Source organism: Vipera berus, assembly GCF_964194415.1.
Source record: "Vipera berus genome assembly, chromosome: 1".
NCBI lineage: Eukaryota > Metazoa > Chordata > Lepidosauria > Squamata > Viperidae > Vipera > Vipera berus.
In genome coordinates this window covers 35,516,297-35,543,468 of record NC_138202.1, presented here as the reverse complement: position 1 = coordinate 35,543,468, position 27,172 = coordinate 35,516,297, and the positions used below count along the sequence as shown (strand labels likewise).

At 40.3% G+C, this 27,172-nt stretch overlaps 1 protein-coding gene across 2 annotated transcripts in view; it reads left to right on the top strand.

The window, feature by feature from the left end:
• Positions 1–27,172, top strand: part of RCOR1 (REST corepressor 1) — a 170,296-nt gene that overhangs the window by 127,509 nt on the left and 15,615 nt on the right. The gene's annotated exons all lie outside the window — the stretch shown is intronic.

Genomic DNA, 27,172 nt, shown 5'->3' with positions numbered 1-27,172 from the left:
TCACTGAGATTGAGAAACATTGCTCTAAATAATTTATTTAAATATTATTAAATTACTTTTGATAATAACAAGTTCTGTGATCTAAGGATGCCATTCTAAGTACTTTTGTATATATGAAGGACATTTTTCATGGATGAATTCTTTATGTAGCCTAATTTGGTGTACATATTTATATTTACTTCAGAAAAATCTCAGTTTAAGAGTATCTGTTGATTTGCTTCTCAGTGTTTTGGCTGAATGGGGAGGACTTACTCTCTTGTTTGTTTTTTGATGTGCCATCGTTTCTTCCCATGCTTACTTAATCAGCGTAAAATCATAAAATATGGTGAAGGATGCAAAGAAAATAAGCAAATTAAATGTTTTTCTGATAAAATGGGAGCAGTGTGCTATTTCAGGACTGATTGTTGATCTTGTTTTGGGTTCCCTTTAAATATCAGATGCCTGTTGTGAGCTTTCATCTTGGATATATCAATTGGCTCAAGTGGAAGAATCCATATGGCCAGAAATATTCTGAACAGTCATTTCAGGATTATTAAAACTCTGAAAGCTGCATTGTAGCAGATCAGACAGATTGTTCTTCCAGCTTGGCATTGTGTGTTCTTATTAATAGTATCTCAGTATCATTATGTCATTATCTCTTTATTTTGCAATGAAAGGGATGAAGCAGGGACTTGCTACATGCAAAATAATATATTCCATCATTTTGGCTAGTGCGTGCCTTAGCAATGTTGATTGCTTCTTTGGTTTTGGGCACAATTTGATATTTTAATCTTTAAGACCCAAAATGGCCATAGATCATAGTATCTTAAAAATTACCTCCTGAATGGAAATTTGTCTGGATACTTCATTCAGCAATCAAAGCCATACTGATTGTGCAGTTCCTTGTCCTCTGGGTTCTTGGTAATTTTTAGCACACAGTCAAAAATTGCTTTAAGCAAAGCCTAACACAGTGCTGATTTAGAAAGGATTATGTTGTTAGTGTTGCTTTAGTGTTTAAATATTGTAAGCTTGGTTGCCTGTTTATTATACAATTTTAAGTTACATTTTCTTTCTATTTAATTTTAATTATTTAATTCAATTTGGAGACCACCTGAATCAGGGTAGGTCACAACATAACTAAAAAAAATATAAACAGATTTAGATGAGATCTGGTAGCTCTGTACAGAAGAATAGAAATCTAACAAGAGGTTACAGCTATCTAGGCCTAGGTGTTCAAGATTTAACTTAATGCCAACAGGGTGGGAGCCAGATAGATTTCTGGGGAGGGGATCTTATTCAGGTGCCATTACAGAAAACACAAACTTCCTAGGTACCAGTAGACGCAGCATTTAATGAAGAAAACCCAAGTACTCCAACTCTTTCAGAAGAAACCATGGGGATTAGGTAATCCATCACATAACGTGACCCTATGCCATGTAGAGCTTTATAGGTGATGACCAGCACCTTGATCTGCATTCAGAAGCATACTGGCAACTAGTACAACTTGTAAAGCATGGCTACCACATGGGCATACCAAGATATTTATTATTTATTTGAACAATCTGGCCTGGCCTGATGGGTTTGGGGTTGGATTTAGTTTTAACACATTTTTAGTATTGTATTATTGGGCATAATTATTTAATTCTTTTTAATCTCTTTTTTAACTTTTGTATTTACATTTTGATATTTATTGCCCTGTACACCGCCCTGAGTCCTTCGGGAGAAGGGCGGTATAAAAATTTAATAAATAAATAAATAAATAAATATGCCTGTCGCTTTCCACATCATTACATTCTGGACTAGTTGAAGCTTCTGAGTGATTTTCAAGCACTGTTACCTGGTTTTCAGCAGGAGTTCTGAGTCCCAAACAATACCTTCTTCCAATCACACATCACTCTTGAATGGAAAATATCACCTTGTCCAAGAATATAGATGGAAATTCCACAGATTTGAGGAGCCTCAGTATTCACAACCTCTCAAACTAGTGGGATTGATCTGAAACTAGCCACAAAGAAAGAAAAAAGGGCCACTCTAAAATGGTGCCCCTATTTCCAAACTACTGTAGCTGTTCCAGAAGGATACTGTGGTTGATGGCATTGAAGATGGCTGAGCAATCAAGGATCACAAGAATGGATGCACTATTTCCATCCTAATACACTACAGACCATAAATGTGCATGACTAAAGCTATCTTAGTGCTTCTTCCAGGGCTCTCTATATGTAGGTTGACCATCCAGAAGCCAGCCCTAACAGCAAGGATTCTGTGACCAACTGTGACAAAATCCAGAAGCTCAGGCCAGGATACGGCTGGGCAGAGAAGGGCAGTATAGGTAGTTCCTGACCTGCAACGGTTTGTTTAGTGACCATTCAAAGTTACAGCGGCTCTGAAAAAAGTGATTTATGAGCGTTTTTCACACGACCGTTGCAGCATCCCCATGATCATGTGATCAGAATTCGGATACTTGGCAACTGGTTCATATTTATGATGGATGCAGTGTCCCGGGATCATGTGATCCCCCTTTGCAACCATCTGACAGGCAAAGTCAGTGGGGAAGCTGGATTCACTTAACAACTGGGTCACTAACTCAACAACTGCAGTGATTCACTTAACTACTGCGGCAAGATAAGTCGTCAAATGGGGCAAAACTTACTTAACAAATGCTTCACTTAGCAACATAAATTTTGGGCTCGATTGTGGCCGTAAGTTGTGGATTACCTGTACATCAGCAGCAAATGCAACAGTTATCTAGAGCCAAACCTCTGGCATATATCTTGTTTTATGTGGAAGTGAGAGTCTGAGAGCCTCTGAGACTCATGGATGATATTGATATTATTATTATTATTATTATTATTATTATTATTATTATTATTATTATTATTATTATTATTATTATTATTATTAATTTTATTTGTATACCGCCCTTCTCCCGAAGGACTCAGGGCGGTGAACAGGGCAATACATATTAAAAAAACAAGATACAAAAATTAAAAACGATTGAACAAAATGCCCACGAATAAGTTAAAACACATTAAAAAGTAGGTTAAAATAGATTAGTAAAACCCAATCCCTATCTTCCTTGGGATTTCAGTTGATGCTGAGTTTAAAACCCAGGTGAAAACAGCTCCAAGAGGGGTATGCCCCCTTCTGAACTCAGCCAGGTCTCAGTGATACATACCAAGTTGGAATCCTTAACTATGATAAGGTTATGAGTGAGGGCAAACTTGCTTCAGGTTGACCTGGCATTCAAAGTAGTTACAGCCCTGGGCCAGCAAAGATGTGACAGCTAGGTATAGAGGGTGAAAACCAGGAACTATGTTGTGAAATAACTTCCAAATAACACAACCAATGTCACTGAGTGCTGGATGGGAAGAAAATGAACATGATTTAAAACTGAAGAAAGATGCATCAATAATCTGTACTGTATTGATGACACTACTCTAATCGTTGAAAATGCAAATGATCTGCAAGGTCTTGTAATAAAAGTCAAGTGAAAAAAATGGGACTAAGATTAAATATAAAGAAGATCGAAATAATAACTACAGGAAAAGCAACCAGCTTTAGAATTGGTAGTGAAGCTATGAAATGGTGGACAGCTTCTGCCTTACAGGACTGATGATCAAGAGTAAAATGTTAAGTCAAGAACCCCAGACTAACACATGGTGAAGTAAGTAAGAATTAATATTCAGATGCCAGAATGCATCTATGCCTACAAAGATCAAAACATGCTGTCAGTGGTTTGCACAATGATCTCCTATGGAAGCGAAATTTAAACTGAAAAAGCAGGACTGAAAGAATATTTATGTTCTTGAACTTTGATGTTGGTAATGGATACACTGTTGGAAGGTATGAAAGATTAGGTTGGGGACATATAATTATGGAGACTATCTCATCACTAATGGTTGACACTAATACTGATCAAGATTTACACATTAGCTTACATTAAAGTTATCAAACAATCAGCGTAGAAAATAATGTTGACTTAAGATGCTACTTATCTCATAATACCTGATAATGAGAGTAAATCCATTTCTTTATCAATTGGATAAATTCTAAGAGTGGTACAATTTTTCACATTTAAAAGAAACCGAATCCTTGCTATATACATGTTAAGAGTCATTACATGTCTGCATTCAGCCCATCTTACAGCATTTTTGCTGACAAATTGAAGGACCCTTTGAATGTATATGGTCTTCCCATGAGTTGCAACTTTACCTCTTGAAATCCAGCAAGAAAAATGGTGTCTTGCCAGTCACTTGTCAGCTCTACTACTTTTGCTTCCATTTATTAAACCTCATATTCACTAACAACTGTGGCAAGAAAGATGGAGCAAAACTCATTTAACAGCTGTCTTGGTTAGCAATAGAAATTTGGGGCTCAACTGTATTACATATAAGAATGACTCACCTGTGGAGATGGTTTCCAGCATCTAATTCCTGGGTGTGCAGCTAACGAGTAGGCTGTCTTGGTCGCTCAACAGTGAGAAACTGATGAAGCAGGCACAGCAGCACCTGCATTTTCTGCGTCGCATGAGAAAAGCACATCTTCCTTTCCCTGTCCTGACTACTTTCTACAGGGGGACGATCGATAGCTTCCTGTCATACAGCATCACAGCCTGGTTTGGAAGCATCACTGCTTCAGACAGGAAGGCAGTGCAGAAAGTGGTGAGGATGGCTGAAAAGATCATTGGCAGTTCCCTCCCCTCCATCCAGGACATAGCACAGAAGCATTGCTTGAGCAGGGTCTGTAAGATTATCTGGGACACTACACATCCTCTTCATGACCTGTTTTCCTTGTTACCTTCTGGGAGGAGGCTTTGTGGTATCCGTAGCAGAATATCCAGATTCAGCCATAGTTTCATTCCATACAGCATTAACCTTGTGAACTCTCAAGCTTCCTCCTTCCATTATATATTCAAGATAGACAGTATATAATATTTATTTGTTATGTATATGTAGGGGGTGTGGGTCTATGCCATGGGTCGGCAACCCGAGGCTCCGGAGCCGCATGCGGCTCTTTGAGCCGTCTCCTGCGGCTCCCAGTCCTCCTCCGCTGGCGGAGGTTTGGGGAGCTGCCCGCGCAGCTCTCCAAACCTCCACTGCCCCATTTGCAGAGATGCTTCCTTCGTCCATGTTTGACGAAGGCAGCAGCTCTCCAAACAGTTTGCAGAACTGCTGCCTGCGGCGGAGGTTTGGAGAGGTGCGCGCGCACCTCTCCAAACCGCCGCCGTCCCGTTTGCACAGCTGCCGCGTTCGTCCATGTTTGATGAGCGCGGCAGGTCTCCAAACTTAAGAACTTAAATTAACTACATTGCATTTTCTCAAAGTTTTGCCGACATGTAGCCTGGGTACATGTATGCTTACACAGAAGTAAAGTCCACTGAGGTTAGTAGTATTCCATGAAATGTGTGCCACTTTCTGGAACTTTGGCTGAATTACTTTCTCAGTTTACTATCTGGAAACTTAGTTGTTTCTTGGAAGGAACAGAGCAATTAAAATTTTACAAAACTGCAACAAGCTTGTGAATTTTGAGAACTGTTCATAAAGGAAATTGCTTAGAATGGGAGGAAGAACCATGACTGATTTGGGGGCCACATCGAAAATTAATATTTACCCAAAAGGAACAGGTTCCTAAATTTAGGATGTTCCCTTTATGAAAATGGAAGTTTGAAAAGAAAAACTCCTTTGTCTTTGCTATGTAAATTATTTGGGAGAACAGAAGTAGTATTTCTTTCAGGTAAATAATATAGATTTGTTTCTCCTTGGCAACATTGATGCTATTGTTTTTGCTTGTTCTGCGCATGCGCGTGCGTGCCCACAGGCGCGCGCACATTTTGCGGCTCCCACTTTTTTGTCTGTATGACGGAACCGGTTCCGAGTGGCTCTTTTGCTGTTTCGGGTTGCTGACCCCTGGTCTATGCATATGTGTATATAGTATGTTTAGGTGTGTGTCATGTATGTGTTCCACTTTGAGAGCGGGCAACTAAATTTCATTTTTGATGTGTGCCGTTGGGCCCACAATAAAAAAAATGACAATAAAGGTTATCTATCTTACCGTAACAGTTCAGACATTTCTAGATCACTGATCAGTCTCTTATACCCGCTTCACTAGATACTTTGTACCAGTTTTCATTTATACCAATATTGGTCTTTTGGCTAATAATCCAAGGTTATGTAGAATAAACAACTGCTAAAACAACTAACTTTATTGGATGATAATAAATTGGTGTCCATAATTTCTTATTTTATAAAATAACAAGGGCAGCTACCTATAAAGCAAATTTATATAAAATGTTTTATAAATGGCATTTACCACATGCAAGATTAGCAAAAATGTTTAAAAACATGTCTAGCAACTGTTGAAAATAGTAGGCACATGCTACCACCTTTGGTGGACATGCCCTAAAGCAAAATAATTCTGGTCAAAATACATATGTGGTTAGAGAAAATGTTAAGAAAACATAGATTTTAAGCTGGAACTATTTCTTTTAGGTATAATCACAGAAAACTATGATAAAAAATGTTTATATTTAATATTACATGTACTACCAGCAGCAAGAATTACATTTGCACAGTATTGGAAAAATGAAGAAACACCAACGGAAGAAGACATAATTAGGAAAATTTTGGACTGTGCGGAAATGGGTAGGCTTACATTGAAAATGAAAGGGAAAGAAGATACAGAATACTTTCAAACATGGGATAATGTTTATAAATGGCTAGGAAAATGGAGTAGAGAGTAGGAATGGGAGTTGTATTATTATTAATGTCAAATATGTGGACCCAGACAACCGTTGTTTACTAAGCACTAAAGATTTGTAACTATAAAAAAATTAATAAAATATTAAAAAGAAAGAAAAAGAAATTGGTATCCAAACAACATCCCAGTTCTGCGTTGAACTTTAATTTCTAAAACACTAAGCAAGTAATGCTTTAAATTGTTAGCCAAAGGTTAGTCATACATAGGGAAATTCCTCAGATTGAAGAAAGGGGATTTTTTTTTAAAAAAAGCAATATTATGTCATTTCCCTTTTCTCTAAATACTAATAATGGTCATATTGCAGTATGCATATGTCTAACAATAATAGTTGAAGGCAATAAAACTTAACTATCCTAGGAAGCTGATTTTTTTCAGTTGGAATAGGAATAGGTAAAAAAATCAAATTGTGGCACTAGTTTTGTATCTTCTAGTGGACAGCATATTACAGACTCCAAGAATATTCTTTCTACTTTTTCCATCTGATTAACATTGACGGGACCTGTCAACAGCATGTTCATAACTAAAGATGATAGAAATAAACTCCTGCAAGATTATAGTTTAATTACATATGGCCATGTGCAATTGTAGATGTGGAGAACTCCTCTGCCATGAGAAAAATAGATGTGGTCATTTTAATTTAAGTGTCATTTTGATAGTGCTTTATTTTACATTTTTGCAGTTTGTGTTCAAATTTTATGTGCTTTTCATAACTATTAGTGACTCCTTGGCATTATTTTTGTGTAGAGTCAAGGGTAAATATCTTGTCAGAGAAAATATTACTTTACTTCTAGCTGAAATTTGAGAGGCAACTTGATTCCTTGAGACAAAAATGAATAGTGTGTTCGCTTATATAAGTTGCATTTGAATTGGTTCTCTTGTGCTATGATTGAAAAAAACTAGCAATGTCCTTAATGGATTTAATACAGAAATTTATCTTGAAAGGAAAAGTAAAATATATATTATGTCCCTAAGACTATTTTTTTTGCCCAGATTAAGCCTCATATGGGTTTTTGATGGTGTGACTGGCAAATAAACAATTTGCCTATTATGCCAAAACGTAAGATGAATTTACTGTTGATTGGATTTAATCCTTATGTACACATCAAAAATTCTTTGTTTTTAAAGCAAGGGCTGGAGCCCCATGAGAACATGACAGCACTTCTGGATTCCATTGCTGAAGTTCGATAGTGAAATGACTAAATTTCAGCAGTGTAATGCCCTCTCCCCATTTTTAGCAAGAATAAGGCAGGACATGAATACATTTAAGTTTTAAAAGTTTTAAAATGCATCCATTCCAGATTTTAAAATCACCACTTTCCTTTTTCAAGAATGGAAAGAAAAGAAAAAGGACCCTATAATTTTCCAAGCTCAATCAGCTGAAGTCCTCTGGTATCTTCACAAGCTAAACATTTTTTCCCCCTGCAAAGAATGCCTCTGTCCTAAAAAAAAATGCAGATTAGTATGCTTGCACCTCTTTTGAGTCATCTACTTATTGCTTATTAGAAATAAAATCAGATTTTAATGGCCAAATTTTAATAAAAGCTTAATTAATATATAAATATCCAAACATGTCTACTATAAATAAAATAATATAACACAAGTTAATGCAAGACAAACAAGCTATCATATATCACCTAAAATAAAATAGCATTATAATAGTTTCATCTGCAAAAGTATCCTCATATTGTTAAGCAAATCCCTAGATTTTTGTTGCATTATAATACATGATTTTATTGTGATGTATGACTATTTATTTTGCATATCTTTTCTTGGCTTATAGTTTGGTATCTAAATATAGTTTGAAAATCTACTCCCTTGATGGACGTGGTACATTAAGTTTTAGTAAGGCAAATTCATTAAGACTATGTGACAGTAAATAACACAATAGTGTTAGGAAGTAATGGGTGAACTGACCCCAACATAATTTACAGTTTGTTCACTGACTTGAGAATCCAGTATTATGAATTCAGATGTAAAACATTGGACTACTGCAACGCTCTCTATATGGGGCTGCCCTCGAGGACCACTCGGAGGCTTCAGCTGGTGCAGAATGCTGCTGCGCAAGTTGTGATGGGGGTTTCCCGATACTCCCATGTAACACCTCTACTCCGCGAGCTACATTGGCTTCCGGTTGCCCTCCGGGTGAGATTCAAGGTGCTGGTGATGACCTATAAAGCCCTAAATGGCTTGGGTCCGGGATATTTGAGGGAACACCTACTGCTGGCATCAAGTTCCCTTCGTCCTGTGCGCTCCCACTTGGAGGGCCTTCTCTGGGTGCCGCCTGTAAAAGACTGCCGGCGGATAACACCCAGGGGGAGGGCCTTCTCAGTGGGTGCGCCTGCCCTGTGGAACCACCTGCCCGTGGAGCTTAGGACTGCCCCCGACCTTCGGTCATTCCGCCGGGACCTGAAGACCTGGCTCTTTGAGCTTTCCGGCCTAGGCTGAGAGATTTTTTTTCCCCCTCAGGGATCAAATTTAATTATTTTAACTTTTTTTAACTCTTGTATTGTATTGATGTTTTTAAATACTTTGTAAACCGCCCTGAGTCCTACTGGAAAAGGGCGGTATATAAATTCAATAAACTTAAACTTAAACTTAAATTTTCAGATTTCAGTGTATCTTCAAACATACATACATGATACCAAAATGTATCTGGGGAGTGTGGCATACATAATGCAGCCTTTTGTATAACTTTATGCATACGTAGCCTATCATTTGCCAAAAATTTGTTATAATCCAAGCAGTAAGTAGGGTTTCTTTTTCAAATATGATTTATTAGTGTATGGTTCCAGAACCAACACTTTAAAAGAGGCTGATTTCTTGAACAAAATGGATTTAACAGGCTAGAATAAAGTTATCCCATATTATGTACATTGTACATAGGGTTTTTCCTTTATTTTAGAAACTTAAAGTTTAAGGAACTCCTATCAATTTTTTTCTGGTTATGATTTACCTAGTTTGGATAGTCATATTTGTTTTAACTTACAGGTATATATCATGCTAGATATTGTAAGCTGCCCAGACACATTTTGTAGTCAGGCAGCCCCCAAATCCAACCAATCAATAGAGGTAACTTTGAATAAATGCAATGATTTAATACTGGGATGCTTAAAGGAAACAAACTGAAGATGAATGTAGTTAGACATATACCTTGAGGTTCAAGAAAACAGATTGTAATAAAGTCAAATCCATACAAAAAAAAGTAGTAAGAAAAAGGAGCCTGAGGTGCATGGGAATTTCTAAAAAGGAGATTGTGAAAGCATATTTGCAGTCTTCCCCAAAAGGGGGAGGTGAAGAAGGTAGAAGATAAATCATGCATCTTATTGAAGATATGAAAGCAAAAAAAAAATCACATAGGAAGTGGAAAAAATAGCAAGGTCACTTACAAGGGGCTCTCAGACTTGGAGAGATGGTGTCAAGAAAGAATGAGGCTAAATTAATGGAGTATGTAAAGAAGAACAAAAAAATATTCAGATAAATTCAAAATAAAAGGAAGAGAAGTAAATGATTGTACCAGCTGCTCCGTAAGGATAACAATGGATAAGTAGAAAGATTGTGTATCAGATTTATAGATGATACAAAATTGGGCTGGATATCCAGTGCCCAAGAAAACAGAAATAAGATTCAAAATGAACCTGACAATTTAGAGAAATGGTTTGAAAGAAAAAACAGAATGAAATTTAATAGAGACAAATGCAAAGTTCTTCGTGTAAGAAAAAGAAATCAAAGTACTTGTGTAAAAGAGCTTGGAATTATAGTTGATTACAAACTAAATATGAGTCAGCATTGTGACATAGTTGCTGAAAGGGCAAATGCAATTTGAGGCTGCAGTCTAGTTTGTAAATCACAGGAAGCGATTGTTCCATTTTATTCAGTATTCGTCATCTCCCATCTCAAATACTGGACGCCATATTTTATAAAAGATTCAGAGAAACTAGACCAGGTGCAGAGAATGGCAAAACAAGGATGATAAAAGGCAATCTGAGTCTTACAAAGTGATTGTGAGCTTGGCATGTTCATATTTGAGATAAGTAAAACTTTGTGGGGACATACAATAGCACTTTCTAAGGACCTGGAAGTAGTGAAGGTCCTGAAAGTAGTGAATAGACCTATCCTGGAGCACAGGATGGACTAAAGTTACAAGAAATCAGATTATACTGAACATTACAAAGCACTCCCTACAGTGAGGGCAGTTTAACACTGGAACCATTGGCTAAGGGAGCTGGAAAGCTTGCTTTCTATGTACAGTGGGACAAAAAAGTATTTAGTTAGCCACCAATTGTGCAAGTTCTCCCACTTAAAAAGATGAGAGAGGCCTGTAATTTTCATCATAGGTATACCTCAACTATGAGAGACAAAATGGGGGGAAAGAATCCAGGAAATCACATTGTAGGATTTCTAATGAATTAATTCGTACATTGCTTGGTAAAATAAGTATTTGGTCACCTACAAACAAGCAAGATTTCTGGCTCTCACAGACCTGTAACAACTTCTTTAAGAGGCTCCTCTGTCCTCCACTCGTTACCTGTATGAATGGCACCTGGTTGAACTTGTTATCAGTATAAAAGACACAAGTCCACAACCTCAAACAGTCACACTCCAAACTCCACTATGGCCAAGACCAAAGAGCTGTCGAAGGACACCAGAAACAAAATTGTAGACCTGCACCATGCTGGGAAGACTGAATTTGCAATAGGCAAGCAGCTTGGTGTGAAGAAATCAACTGTGGGAGCAATTATTAGAAAATGGAAGACATACAAGACCACTGATAATCTCCCTCGTTCTGGGGCTCCACACAAGATCTCACCCCATGGGGTCAAAATGATCACAAGAAGGGTGAGCAAAAATCCCAGAACTACACGGGGTTGAATGACCTGCAGAGAGTGAATGACCTGCAGAGAGCTGGGACCAAAGTAACAAAGGCTACCATCAGTAACACACTACGCCGCCAGGGACTCAAATACTGCAGTGCCAGACGTGTCCCCCTGCTTAGGCCAGTACATGTACGGGCCCATCTGAAGTTTACTAGAGAGCATTTGGATGATCCAGAACAGGATTGGGAGAATGTCATATGGTCAGATGAAACCAAAGTAGAACTTTTTGGTAAAAACTCAACTCGTCATGTTTGGAGGAGAAAGAATGCTGAGTTGCATCCAAAGAACACCATACCTACTGTGAAGCATGGGGGTGGAAACATCATGCTTTGGGGCTGTTTTTCTGCAAAGGGACCAGGACGACTGATCCGTGTAAAGGAAAGAATGAATGGGGCCATGTATCGTGAGATTTTGAGTGAAAACCTCCTTCCATCAGCAAGGGCATTGAAGATGAAACGTGGCTGGGTCTTTCAGCATGACAATGGTACCCAGCTCAGTGGCAGGGAGCTGGTGAATTGGACACTTTTGACTTTCAGCTTCCCAACTTTTGACTGATGGACTGCCTGACTGGACTCCCCCGGACTAATGGTTTTATCTTACTCCAGCACAGCCTTATTGGCGCTCAGGGGTGCCCCCCTCTCCTGGGTGCGACCCTCCTGCTTTTCCATCGTGCCTCCTGATGACGGACCCAATTATTGGGACCCCGAGAGATGGCTGGGCAGGGACAGGAGCCTCTCTTCCAAATTTAATAAGAGGCCCCTGGTGTGTTTTTTAGCTAAATGTTTTGAGGGGTTAGGGAGGGGGGTGGGCTCATCGGCTCGGTTGGAAACTAGGGGGGTTCCACCAACCGTTTCTCAGACCAGGTCAGGGACTGATCACGCCGTGGTAGGGGCCGGGCTGGGGGTTTACGGGGCCCCGGAGCAGGGTGTGGGATTATCTATTCCCACGGCGGTTGGGAATGGCCGCAGGTGTAGGAACAGAGGGCCACATCAATACCCGGGGGTGCGTCCCCGCTGTCTTCAAGCGGTGATGCGCTCCGACCCTCTGATTTCAGCACGTGGTACCGGGAGCGAGGATGAGCAGCCACCTGAGCTCAGGCTCGTGTATTTTAATGCCAGGTCTGTAATGAATAAAGCACCTCTCATTCACGATCTGATTGAGGAGGAGCATGCGGACCTGGCTTGCATTACGGAGACCTGGTTGGGCCCAGAGGGCGGGGTCCCCCTGGTTGATCTTAGCCCATCAGGTTTCCGGGTGCTGCACCAGCCTAGGGCTCAAGGTAGGGGCGGTGGAGTGGCAGTTGTTGTGAGGGAGACCTTATGTCCGCGGGAGGCCACCATAGTCCAGATAGTCGGGTGTGAGTCCCTCCTCCTGAGATGTGGTCCCAGAGCTCAGTTGGGCTTGCTGTTGGTGTATATTTCACCTAGACACGTGGCAGCAGCCCTGCCTGAGCTTCTCGATATCCTCTCAGGGTTGGTGGTTGAGTTCCCCAAACTTATAGTTTTGGGTGACTTCAACCTACCATCCCTGGGGGGATCATCTGAGTTAGCTCGGGAGTTCATGGCTTCCATGACGGCCATGGACCTGAAGCAGGTTATTCTGGGCCCAACTCACGGAGGGGGTCACACGCTCGATCTGGTTTTTCTATCTGGACGGTGGTTAGATGATCTTGGGGGGGGTTCCCCAATTAATTTACCCCTGTCATGGACCGATCATCATCTCCTGCGGATGGTCTTCCGTTTTGCCACTCCCTGTCGTGGGGTTGCTGAGCCAACAAGATGGTTCCGCCCTAGGCGCCTTATGGACCCTGAGCGGTTCCAAACGGCGCTTGGGCCCCCACCTGCCTCCTTTGCTCACAGCTCGGTCGATGCCCTGGTGGAAGCCTGGGAAAGGGCAGCCACAGAGGCACTCGACCAAGTTGTACCCATGCGGCCCTTGACCCGACACAGATCCCAACGGGCCCCATGGTTCTCCATGGAGCTCCGCGAGATGAAGCGTCGGAGACGGGGCCTAGAGAGCTGTTGGAGGTCCAGCCGATCCGAATCCGGTTACGACTAAGGTCGTTTACGAGAACTTATCTCGCAGCATTGAGGGTGGCTAGGTCTAACCACTTTGCCACCCTCATTGCGTCCGCAGAGAATCGCCCGGCCGCCCTGTTTAGGGTGACTCGCTCTCTCCTTAACCAGGAGGTGAGGGAGGAACCCTTGCAGGGTCGAGCCGAGGAGTTTAGTCGATTTCTGTCGGACAAAATCGCTCGGATCCGGACCGGTTTGGACTCCGACTGGGCAGAGTCTGTCGAAGAGGATACGGGCGGTCTTGTCGATTTAATCTGGGAAGAGTTCAATCCTGTGACCCCTGAAGAAGTGGACAAGATCATGGGGAAGCTGAGCTCCACCACGTGTTTGTTGGACCCGTGCCCCTCCTGGCTGACTTATGCAGCCCGGGATGGGACACGAGGCTGGCTCCAGGCAGTGATTACTGCTTCTTTGAGTCAGGGGAGTTTTCCCGCTGCCTTGAAGGAGGCGGTGGTGAGACCCCTCCTCAAGAAGCCGGCCTTGGACCCAGCAATTTTAAACAACTATCGTCCGGTCTCCAACCTTCGGTTTTTGGCGAAGGTTGTTGAGAGCGTGGTGGCGCATCAGCTCCCTTTGTTCTTGGAGGAAGCTGACTACCTAGACCTGTACCAATCGGGTTTCAGGCCCGGGTACAGCACGGAGACCGCATTGGTCGCGCTGGTGAATGATCTCTGGCGGGCTCGGGACAGGGGTTGTTCCTCTGTCCTAGTCCTTTTAGACCTCTCAGCGGCTTTTGATACCATCGACCATGGTATCCTGCTGCGACGTCTCAGGGGGTTAGGAGTGGGAGGCACGGTTCTCCAGTGGTTCTCCTCTTACCTCCTGGGACGTTCGCAGTCGGTGTTGGCAGGGGGGCAGAGATCGACCCTGAGACCTCTCATTTGTGGAGTTCCTCAGGGATCGGTTCTCTCGCCTCTCCTGTTCAACATCTATATGAAGCCGCTGGGTGAGATCATTCGTGGTTTTGGAGTTGGGTATCACCAATATGCTGATGATACCCAACTTTTTATTTCCACCCCAAACCACCACAGCGATGCCCTCGACGTGATGTCCCGTTGCCTGGAGGCGGTCCGGGTCTGGATGGGGAGGAACAGGCTTCGACTCAACCCTGACAAGACTGAGTGGCTGTTCGTGCCGGCATCCCGGGAAATTCCGATTATCCCATCATTGGCCATGGGGGGTGAGCTATTACCCCCCGTAGATAGGGCTCGCAACTTGGGGGTCCTTCTAGATTCACAGCTCTCTTTGGAAGAGCATATTGGAGCTGTGACTAGGGGGGCCTTTGCCCAGGTTCGCCTGGTGCGCCAGTTGCGGCCCTATCTAGACCGGGATGCCTTGCGCACGGTCACTCATGCGCTCGTGACCTCTCGTCTAGACTACTGTAATGCTCTCTACATGGGGCTGCCCTTGAGGTCCACCCGGAGACTCCAGCTGGTGCAGAATGCAGCCGCGCGAGTTGTCTTGGGAGTTTCCCGATACTCCCATGTTACACCTCTGCTCCGCGAGCTGCATTGGCTACCGGTTGCTCTCCGGGTGAGGTTCAAGGTGTTAGTTATGACGTACAAAGCCCTTCATGGCATGGGTCCGGATTACCTACGGCAACACCTGCGACCGGCGTCAACGTCCCTCCGTCCAGTGCGCTCCCACAGAGAGGGCCTCCTCAGGGTGCCGCCGATCAAAGAATGCCGATTGGCGACCCCCAGGGGGAGAGCGTTCTCTGTGGGCGCGCCAGACCTTTGGAACAGCTTACCGGTTGAGCTCCGGACGGCCCCCGACCTTCGCTCCTTCCGGCGCGATCTTAAAACATTCTTTTTTGAACAAGCTGGCCTGGTCTGACGGGGTGGGGTTGGGTTTTTTAAAATTAGTTTTTAACTTAATATGTATTGATTTTATGGGCATGATGTTTAATTGGTTTTTAATGGTTTTTTAATTTTTGTATCTGATTTTTATTGTGTATTGCCCTGTTCACCGCCCTGAGTCCTTCGGGAGAAGGGCGGTATAGAAATCAAATTATTAAATTAAATAAATTAAATCCCAAACACACTGCCCGGGCAACGAAGGAGTGGCTTCGTAAGAAGCATTTCAAGGTCCTGGAGTGGCCTAGTCAGTCTCCAGATCTCAACCCCATAGAAAACCTTTGGAGGGAGTTGAAAGTCCGTGTTGCCCAGCGACAGCCCCAAAACATCACTGCTCTAGAGGAGATCTGCATGGAGGAATGGGCCAAAATACCAGCAACAGTGTGTGCAAACCTTGTGAAGACTTACAGAAAACGTTTGACCTCTGTCATTGCCAACAAAGGGTATATAACAAAGTATTGAGATGAACTTTTGTTATTGACCAAATATTTATTTTCCACCATAATTTGCAAATAAATTTGTTAGAAATCCTACAATGTGATTTCCTGGATTCTTTCCCCCCATTTTGTCTCTCATTGTTGAGGTATACCTATGATGAAAATTACAGGCCTCTCTCATCTTTTTAAGTGGGAAAACTTGCACAATTGGTGGCTGACTAAATACTTTTTTGTCCCACTGTATGTGTTTAAGCAGAGGCTGAACAATCAATATTAGGGAATGTGGACTTTTATCCTAATCAGGGAGCTTCTCTTTTTGTCTTAAATTAAATTAAGAGTTGTGCTGGTGCAGTGGTTGAATGCAGTGTTGCAAGTTAATTTTGCTGACTGCCAGGAGTTTGATCCTCACCAGCTCAAGGTTGACTCAGCCTTCCATCCTTCCGAGGTTGGTAAAATGAGGACTCAGATTGTTGGGTGCAAGATGCTGACACTGTAAACCACTAAGAGACTGTAAAGCATTGTGAGGTGGTGTATAAATCTAAGTTCTATTGCTATTAAATTGCATCTTCCAACTCTATAAATTTATGGTTGTTGTTGTTATCTGCGAAGTCGTGTCCGACCCATCGCAACCCCATGGACAACATTCCTCCAGGCCTTCCTGTCCTCTACCATCTTCTGGAGTCCATTTAAGCTCACGCCTACTGTTTCAGTGACTCCATCCAGCCATCTCATTCTCTGTTGTCCCTTTCTTCTCTTGGTCTCAATCTTTCCCAGCATTAGGCTCTTCTCCAGTGAGTCCTTCCTTCTCATTAGGTGGCCAAAGTGTTTGAGTTTCACCTTCAGGATCTGGCCTTCTAAAGAGCAGTCAAGGTTGATCTCCTCTAGGACTGACCGATTTGATCGTCTTGCAGTGCAAGGGACTCGCAGGAGTCTTCTCCAGCACCATAGTTCAAAGGCCTCAATTCTTTGGCGCTCAGCCTTTTTTATGGTCCAACTTTCACTGCCTTACATTGCAACTGGGAAGACCATAGCCTTGACTATACACACTTTTGTTGACAGGGTGATGTCTCTGTTTTTTAGTGTGCTGTCTAGATTTGCCATGGCTTTCCTCCCGAGGAGCAAGCGTCTTTTATTTTCTTGGCTGCAGTCCCCATCTGTGGTGATCTTGGAGCCCAGGAAAATAAAATCTGTCACTACCTCCATTTCTTCCCCATCTATTTCCCAGGAATTGAGAGGGCCAGATGCCATGATCTTGGTTTTCTTAATGTTAAGTTTCAAAAATTTATGGTGGGGGTGGATTATTTAATAAAACAGAACAGAGAGGAAAAAATAAGAGGAAAAATTAAAACAAAAATAAAAAATGCAATAGTGACAGGATAAATAGGATTCTTATCCATATAAAGATATATTTTATATAACCATTTCAATAACAGATAACCATATTTCATTGTAATTGTCCATGCATAATCAGCATCTATAAGCATTTCATTCACAAGATGCAAGTAACTTCCTCTCTTCACTCCATCGGGTAATTGATGCCATAAATTTGTCTTTCTAATGTTTCAGAACTAATCTCTTGGCAATAATAAGGGCACAGAGAATCAATTAGGGTAACCCTTCAGTTATGCTGTGGGAAAATAGTTATGTATTTTCATTTGACTTTGAAACAAAGTTTGATATTTTCATAGCCACCACTTGGCTATGATTCACTGTTTTTTAATACTAGAAGTACAAATTACACCGGCTCTGACTAAAAAATTTTTTTTACAATCGTTACTTGGATTGCAAAACTTGGTATAACTGTACTAGATGCAGCTTAAAAGCTGACTTTTTAAACATTTCAGTGGCATTACTCCTGATTTCACTATATCACACAGTTCTATTTTATAGTAGAATGTTACCCCATAGTTCAAGTCAACAAAGTAATCTGTGTAAGAGAATGTGTGGAAGACCTTGGAGAAGAGATGCTGCCTAGGAAACAGACGAGAGAAAGGAGCCCCATTAAATGGCTTAATGGTCAAAGAAAGAAACTTAGAAAACACCTGCCCTAATTAATCAGTCTGGTAAAAGTGATGGGGGAAAATTTGTACCTTCAGATTTGCAAGATTCTGTTAATGTAGCCTGGTAATAAAGTGGTAGTAGTTCATCTAGTTTTGTTTCATTTCAGGCTTCCTGTCTAGTTCCCATATCACTATAATCATAAAGTGACTTATTTTGATTCATGTTTTGTGAACCCATCCAATTGTAGCTTCAAAAAAGAGCCTTGGTGGAGCAGTGGGCTAATGCCTCCTTAAGTAACACCAGCTGCCTGCAATTAGTGCAGGTTCGCATCCCACCAGGCTCAAGGTTGACTCAGCCTTCCATCCTTCCGAGGTAGGTAAAATGAGGACCCAGATTGTTGGGGGCAATAAGATGACTTTGTAATAATGCCGCTTGGGGGGGGGGGGGCAAAAGCCCTAATAAGCAGGCATATACATAGAATGAAGGCTATTGCTAAGCACATTGATTTGTGCTTTAAATTGTAAGCCGCCCTGAGTCTTCGGAGAAGGGCGGGATATAAATGGGATTTTAAAAAAAATATCATAATCCAATAAAGGTAAAGGTAAAAGTTCCCCTGCACATGCATGCTAGTCATTTCTGACTCTAGGGGCTGGTCTCATCTCCATTTCAAAGCCGAAGAGCCAGTGCTTGTCCGAGGACGTCTCCGTGGTCATGTGGCCGGCATGACTAGACGCCAAAGGCACACAGAATGCTGTTACCTTCCCACCGGAGTGGTCCCTATTTTTCTACTTGCATTTTTATGTGCTTTCGAACTGCTAGGTTGGCAGAAGCTGGGACGAGTAACAGGCGCTCACTCTGTTACACGGCACTCGGGATTCGACCCGCCAAACTGCCGACCTTCTGATCAACAACCTCAGCGTCCTAACCCACTGAGCCACCGCGTCCCTCATAATCCAATAGAACATGGATTAATGCAATGTGTAAACTTTTATCATTTTATGGTAAAGTTGGCTGATGTAAACCAGGTTCAAATCTCCATTCACCTTGGAGGAGATATCGCTTCTAGTGCCTCTCAGCCTTACCCACTTGATAGGATTGTTGAAACAATGAACATTGAGTGCTGAGAATTAGGATTATTGCATTGAACAAGAGGATATAAGCAGATCTTTTAATACTGAACTCTGGAAATTTTTCCTGTATCATTGTACTCTCATAATATTTACAGTACTGTTGTTAAAGTGACATGGGTGAATTTATCTGATATTTTTTAATAATATAATGCTAAATAAAAGCTTCCATTTTGGTAATTGGTGTGGCATTGGTTAGTAATTAAAGACATGTTTAATATAGTTCAAAACAAGTTAAATTGCCTTCATGCCAAATCCTCAATCCAGAAAGTGTATGTATATTATATTTTTATAATGCTTAGAATTTCCTTCTCCGTACCCTATAATTCCTAGGTGCCTACAAATATAATTTTGTATTAGCTATTTCTTCCTTCACCAAATATGCACTTATTATCTAGATCTTTTAACTAAAGGGCAGGAACAGCAGGTTACACCACAATGCTATGCAAAACATTTTGAGCATTGTGGAAGTAGAAAGAGACCTTTTTTTTAAGCTTGATATTCTTCCAGAGCTGCTAAGAACAATTTTAAAACCGCTTTTTTTTTTACTCAAAATGGGTGTTTTGAATTTAAAAGAATTGTATTCAAAATATTTGGCACAAGCTTACATAGCAGTAAGATGACCACAAAATCCATAGCTATAGTTAATACAACCGGGAAGCTGGATTTTCAATGCAAACTTGGAAGACTGACTTTTTGAGTATAGGCAGGAGATCATTATCTAAAAGAAAAGTTATTCCCTGATTGCAGGACAAGGTATGTAAATCTATAAGAAAGCGTCTGCTCTGAACATGGAAGGTCCCATATTCCATTCCCCCTCCCTCTGTATTTCCCAAGGGAGCTGTGCAAGACTCCATCAGCAAACTTAAGAGACTACTTTGGAACTGATATAGATGAACAGGGATCTGGTCCTAAAACAATAACCACTATTGAGGAACAACAGTAGTATAAAAGTGCCTGCTAAGATTTTTCCCTTTTACAATCCCATGTGTCTATGCTGGTACATTCAGTTAATAAAACCAGAACTGGGTAGATGGGGGGAGGGGAAGTTTGATTTTTCCCGTTAGATGATTGGATGACTCCTTGGTCAGGGAACAAAGAAATAGGAGCTATCTAGATAGGTGAACATCCCTGTGAAGCTCTAGTTTGCACATACATCCTATAACTGTGGGCTCCCACAGCAACAAAATTATTCCCTTACTGCTGTTAATAAAAGGAGCATCATGTGGTAAGACTGCATGTTTCAATAAATATATATAACCAAATATTTAACCATATTTTGCCAAATAAGCAATGGTTGGTTTAACAATATTTCACCAAATATTTTTTTCCTCCCAAACAAGCTTACCAAAGTGAAAAACTCAAAATGTATCCCTTCTCCTCCAAAAAACAAAACAGACTAGCTGTCAAAATGTACAGCTCAGGCCTTTCCTATCCATTGTAGCACTGGGACTCAAAAGTTTAATATTGTTAGCAACTGCCAGAAGCTGTCCATACTGCAGTGCTTGAGTTTTCATAGTACACTAATCCAGGACCAAACTAACTACATGCTGGTTTAGAACAAACTTCACAGATTCTTGAAATCCATAGGTTGTGTGTTTTTGAATGTCAGTTTCTGGAGAATAATAAATGGCAGAAAGTTTTTGCAATTGTATTTTGCTTGTGGGCTTCCCAGAGGCGTCTGGTTGACCACAGTGGGAAACTAAGTGATGGATTTGATCAGTTTGTTTTTGCAGAGTTATTTTTATCTAGATTCAAAGTATGGTGGAAGTGTAAAGATAGAAGATGTGTTTCACAAGACCCAACATTTCAAGTTCTTAAAAAAAAGGATGACAATGTTTTTTTTGTATCAGTTTTTGCCACCACCAAGGTTACAGCTGTATAAGTTGGATGGCTGTTCTACAAGAGGTGTATAATTAGCTAAATTTTTAAAATATTTTTCATAGACTTTACATTTGACAAATTAGGCTCTGGGAACTTTTGGGGAAGGCATGGCAAATTGAGGACAGCTCTGTGGAGGACAATAGCAGAATGAAAAGCCAGTAAGTAGACTGGCTATTTTTAATTCCTCTCTGGACAAGAGAGGACTTGAAATCGTTCACACATTCTCCACACAGTTGCTTCTCATAAGGATTTGGAGCTCTGGGAATAGCCCTCTTTTTTGCACAAGACATTATTAGTACCTTTAAGAAGGACTTTTGGTTGCATACTTCTTTTCTAGTCACTTTTTTAAATGGCTAGTTAACTGCTTTGCTGCTATTAGGAATCTTTGGATTGATGGGTATTACAGCATTGGGTGAGTTTCTTTCAATCTTAGTGAAAAAAGTTTTAAATACAAGTTTAAGGACTTAATTTTTAATTCTTTGGGAATAAAGAGCAAAAGGATGATTTTGATTTTGGAAAGTTACAAAAGACAACGATCTAGATGGATTTGAAATAAGATTTTGGAATTAATTCTAAGAATCCTTCCTATGGGAAAATGGCTTTGCTTGAATTCTCTTTTTAAAAAAATGATAGGATGAGAAGGTTGGACTCTAGAGCAGGGGTGTCAAACTGCTGGCCTGCGGGCCGAATGCGTCATGTGGAAGCCGCGCCCACCCTATTGCCGGCAATGGCAAAACTGTCCCGATAGGTTGTGTGACGTCACGTGACGTTTGACATGTCTGCTATAGAGGGAACCAGAAGGAACTAATTATTACAATTAAAGGAGAAGAATGCTTAAATGGAACAAAATGTTTTAACATTGGACATATTGAAGGATATTGTTGAAAATGAATTCAGAAGTTAATTTTAAGTGTGTTTGTGTCTTGACTATGTTTTTGAAAAAACTGAGACCAATCTGAAAATGGATTTTAAAATGACAGGCTACAAAAACGATAAAGAAAAAGACACTGTCATCAAAAAGAAACTGGCTGATGTTTTAATAATTAAAAGGGAATATAGAAATAACATAGAAGAGTGACTTGGATAACTTTCTTATATTGGGAGACATGTTAAAACTTTAAAGAATTTTGGGAAAAGGAACAAAAAAAATTAAAGGAAATCAAGTACTAGGACATTATTTGAAGGGTTTAAAGATAGATTGTTAAAAGTAAAGGGAAGAAGTTAGTTTATTTGGTCACGGTTAAAATAAGCATGTTATTTCTGGTAATCTTTAATGGACTTTTGCTGATCAAAATTGAATGAGAAAGCTTTAAGGATGTATATATAGGTAAAACATGAGATATGAAAGCCAGTTTGGTGACTTTGGGCAAGTCGCTCACTTTCAGGCAACCCACCTTACAGGGTTGTTGTAGGGAAGGTATGTTGGATACGTTCACTGTATTGAGTCGTGTGTAAAAATAATAAAGGTATGATATAAATAAATAAAAATAATATAGGAAGAAGAAATAATTTATTGTATTTTAAGATAAAGAGATAAGTTACTAAAGTTGTTCATACGTTATGAAAAGGGAAGTCATTACTTTATGTTTATTTTTTCTGTCTTATTTTTATATTCTGCACTTTCTATTTTTATTTTGTTTTTCTTGGTAGTAGTTTTTGTCTTTTTAATTATAATTTTTAATAACATTACTATAAAAAAGACAAATGCAGGCCTTATCCCCATAACCTTTGATTTGCCATTGATTTCCTGCAATGCTGTTCAGAACAGTGGACGTAGTCATGCATAGGGAAAGTCAAAGTTAATTTGTATCTGCTGTGTTTTCCAAAAGCAAACAGATGGTTGTAATATTTGAGTTTGTCTGCTTTCCAGATAGTATAACGCATGTTGACCTACACTCCCTTGTTTTTCACACACACCTACAACCTTCCCAACCCTTTACCCTTCAAATGTGTGGGATGTAGCAAGAAAGGGGGCCTTGAACATTATTTAGTCCCTTTCCCCATTCACTGCAGGAATCCACTGCTATAGCATTACTGACAGATGGCTATCTAACCTGTTTAAATCCTTGGAGTATAGAAGATCTTGCCTCTTCCCAAAGCAGTCTTATGTTTATTATTAGAAATGTTTTCCTGATGTCCAACTGAGATCTACTTCTTCATAATTCTTTGGTCTTTGCAACAATTATGAACAGTACTTCTATATTATATCCCTTAAGAAATCCTATTATATTCAGTGCCTCCACGAATCCCTAATAAGTCCCTTGCCACCAGCCCTTCTTTGTTTTAGTTTCTTTCTGGATAGGCTCCAATTTCTCAGAGTTCATCCTAATTTGTGGTACTGAGAACCGGTTGCAGTATTTTAGGCTCAGTCTGACAAATGCGGAATAGAGAACAATGACTTTTGACTTCAATCATCATACCTGTAGTTCCTTAGCTAGCATTGCTAAAGGCTGTGCTCTCACTGTAGATGTAAGATTTTCAGTTCAAAACCCCAGATTAGGAATCCTGGTATTATAATAATAATAATTCTTTAAACTCTTCATTTTGCCTATATTTCTTTTATCCCAAATACTTATGAAAACATTTATAATAGCTCTTTTATGCAAGTAATGTGTGCAGGCTTGCTTATGTGTCCAATGATGACATAATTTGACATAGAAGGATGACCTATTGATTTTCCCACTCGCTGCTTTCAAGAAGTGATGCGTTTATGTGTGGGAAAGAATTAGGCATGGTTCAGCCCCTTTCTTATTAACCATTCCATCATCCACTTTTATTTTGCAGATTGCTTATTGCAATTAAAAAGCCACAAGCAATCTTTCCTGGAAAAATTGTTAAGACAAAGCTAACTGGTCTACAGTTCTATAATCCTGTAGGTGATATAGCTGATTATCCAAAATTATCCTAGAACATTAAATCTGTAAGAGGATGTACATTTTTTTTCTTTCACTGTCATATTTTTCTAGAAGTAGCATGGCTACGTTTTCCCTCACCTGCAGAATTCATAGCTTTATTATTGTTAAACAGTATTAAATATTTTTTTTAAATTCCATTTATATCCCGCCCTTCTCCGAAGACTCAGGGCGGCTTACAAGCTTAGCAGTAGCCTTCATTCTATGTATATGCCTGCTTATTAGGGCTTTCACACACACACACACACCCAAGCGGCATTATTACAAAGTCAGCTTAATTGCCCCCAACAATCTGGGTCCTCATTATTATGATAATAGGGGATATTTTACAAGATTTTTCTTTCAGTGTTCACATCACAGTTTTCTTAAATTATATTAATGACCTCTTCTTCCATTCTAATGATTTTTTAATTTGTGTATCTCACTATAGCTTAAGATAAAAATTAACATTTCAATATTTGCACACTGGAGAAAAAGTAAGTCTACTTTCCCACATAAACATAATAAGGAAACACGGATCTAAGTAGTTTTCTTTAAGATGAGTTACTCAGGAACAGCATAGATAGTTCTCGCTTAAAGATGGTTGATTCATGACCCTTTGAAGTTCTAACAGTCTTCAAAAAAGCTACTTATAACCCATCCTTGAAGTTTTGGCTGTTACATACCACCATCACCACTGTTGTGGCCTCATGATTGCATTTTGGGCATTTGTCAACCAGCTCGCAGTTGCTGACTGTAAATTGCTTAGAGAGGGCTGTAAAGCTCTGTGAAGCAGTATATAAGTCTAGGCGCTGTTCTGTGGTCACATGTGTTTTTGCCATTTTCCATTTACAGTATGTAATGAGAAATATCTTCTCAAACCATCTCTAGTGGCATGTTTGTCAAAAACATATTGCCAGATGCCTGCAAAGTTGGCTTGCATCTGCTAGCCATTTATTGATTGTGGTGTCAAAAAAATTACAGTGTTTTTCTAAATTTTCATATTTACAGAAAGGTTAAAAACATGAATGGTGACCACCTATCTTTGTGTTGAAATGTGACAGCTAAGAACTAGGAGTCTCTTCCGTAGCTTAGAAGCTAAAACTGCAATTTAATTTATTCCATACTATAGGGGAGTCAAACTGGCAGCCTGCGGGCCAGATGCGCCATACACAGGCCACGCCCACCCCAGCTCTACAAATGCAAAACATGTCATGATAGGTCACAATACATCACGTGCCGTGATTGAGTTTGACACCTGTGCTATAGAGTGATGAACTCTTGTCACTTGTAAGCTGGTGAGAGGTGTTGTGGATGTTTTGATGTTTCAGTGCAGCAGTATTAAAAACACAGTAATATATAAAACTGCCCTTAATCCCTATTATGTTATTGACCTATATAGATTAAGTTATTTTCTGCTAATAGTAGCTAAGATTTTTGGCTAGACCTTTGCTGGGAAATGCCAGGGAGGAATCTGGGATCTTTTTATAGGGAAAACATACATGTCCTTATAAAGCCATGTGTCTACCCCCTCATACATTGTTTGTTTTGCATATTACATTATGTTTTCCTTCCATTCAGTTATATCCAAGTCTCAGAGACTGCCTGGACAAGTGTACAGTATGTACATATAATGTCTTGAATAAACTGCAGTTACAAAGTTCACCTTAACATACTAACCCTAAACCAGATAAACCCATATATTACAGCTTAGTGCAATATGTGAAGTCAGTTTTTCAACATAAGTACTAGATAAATGCTGCATGTGGCTTTGAATATGCTTCAGTGAATCTGTGTGGGCATAGGATCATGTCGAAGGAAGACAAGGAGCCTAATTATGTATTTTAACTCTGGTTGAGGGAAACTGTCTTGGGAAGTGTTTCTTTTCTTGTTTTCGGCCAGCCCTTCTCTGAATGCCTCTCTCATGTATGCCCAGTCCATTACTGAGGATTCTCTCTTCAGCACTTGATGCTAAAACTAGCAAAATCCTAATTAATGCTAGATCAAGTTTGTTTTCAAACCAAAGGCTAGCATCAAGATTGAAAGCTGATTTAAGCCACTGATTTAAGATCAAATGATGATTAAAAGTGACTAGTATTCCTTCAAGGTACACACTGTAATAAAACATGTTTATCACTGAGCAGACATGGAAACAGACAGAGGGAAGCAAGCAGGCCTCTGAGGCACCATGACTTTTTAGGTAGAATGGACTTGTCAAACTAAGGTGAGGCTCATGTGCCTCCCCTTCTTATTGGAAGAGGCAGAATCTTCTGGGAATTCTGTATATACAATTTCCTGTTGAGGTTGGAGGTGGTTTTCCTTGGAGTAGGAAGGTTCTGTAGTTGTTGTTTGATTCCTATATGCTTTGCTGTTTTCATTTGAAGAAAGGCAGAAGCAATTATGGCTTTCCCTTAACAGCGAGCTTTTTAAGGGTCTTTTCACATTCATTTTGCAGACATGTCCTTAGTGTTATCAAAAGATTCAGAAGAAATTTTAAAAATTACATTGCTAGCGGAGTGGCAGGCAGATCCAAGTGTTCCTTTGCAGGAATCTAAAACAGTGTCTCAGATTCATTCTTTATGTTTCGTACTTGTCCCCAAAAGACCTTTTCTAGGGCAGATTTCGTAGCCATGCAAAAATCTTTATCCGTCAGTTTTGCAGTGCTGCATATAAAAAGGAATGAGCTTTAAGGATTAGCCTGCAATCATCTGACCCTTCATGTTTTGTCTTAAATTAGTTTCTTTTTCTTCCCCTCTGGCTGACACACACGAAATTGCATATCTAACATAATTTTTAGATTTTTTTTCTAGTTCAACCACCCCCACGCTCAACTGAGATATCTTCTTTTATTTCTGATACACTATTAAACTGAGGTGCTGATGGCCTGAGCTTGGAAAGAGTACTTTGGTTGGCTTTCAGTGGCATGCCTGGAACGTGTAGTGGATGTTGTCACTCTAGCCCTAGATGGGGTATTGAGTCCTTTTCTCCAGATGTGGAGTAAGGATGGTAGTCTTTGGTAAAGAGTGTTTCTCATGTATGTTGGAGCCATTGTATTATGTGTAGTTTTGGCTTAGTGCATTTACCTTCTCTATTCAGTAATAGAATTTAAGGAAGATACTTAGCAGACTTCATCTTACTTCATTTTAACAATATGGGTGCATTTTGTGCTCTTGTGTCTGTATCCTTCCAGTGTTGTTGTTACTTTAGCAGAAAAGTACTTGGGCAGCACCAACAAACTGTCCCACAGCTCAATGTACAGACAGTCTTACATGATTTTCAAAGATTTTTGGCC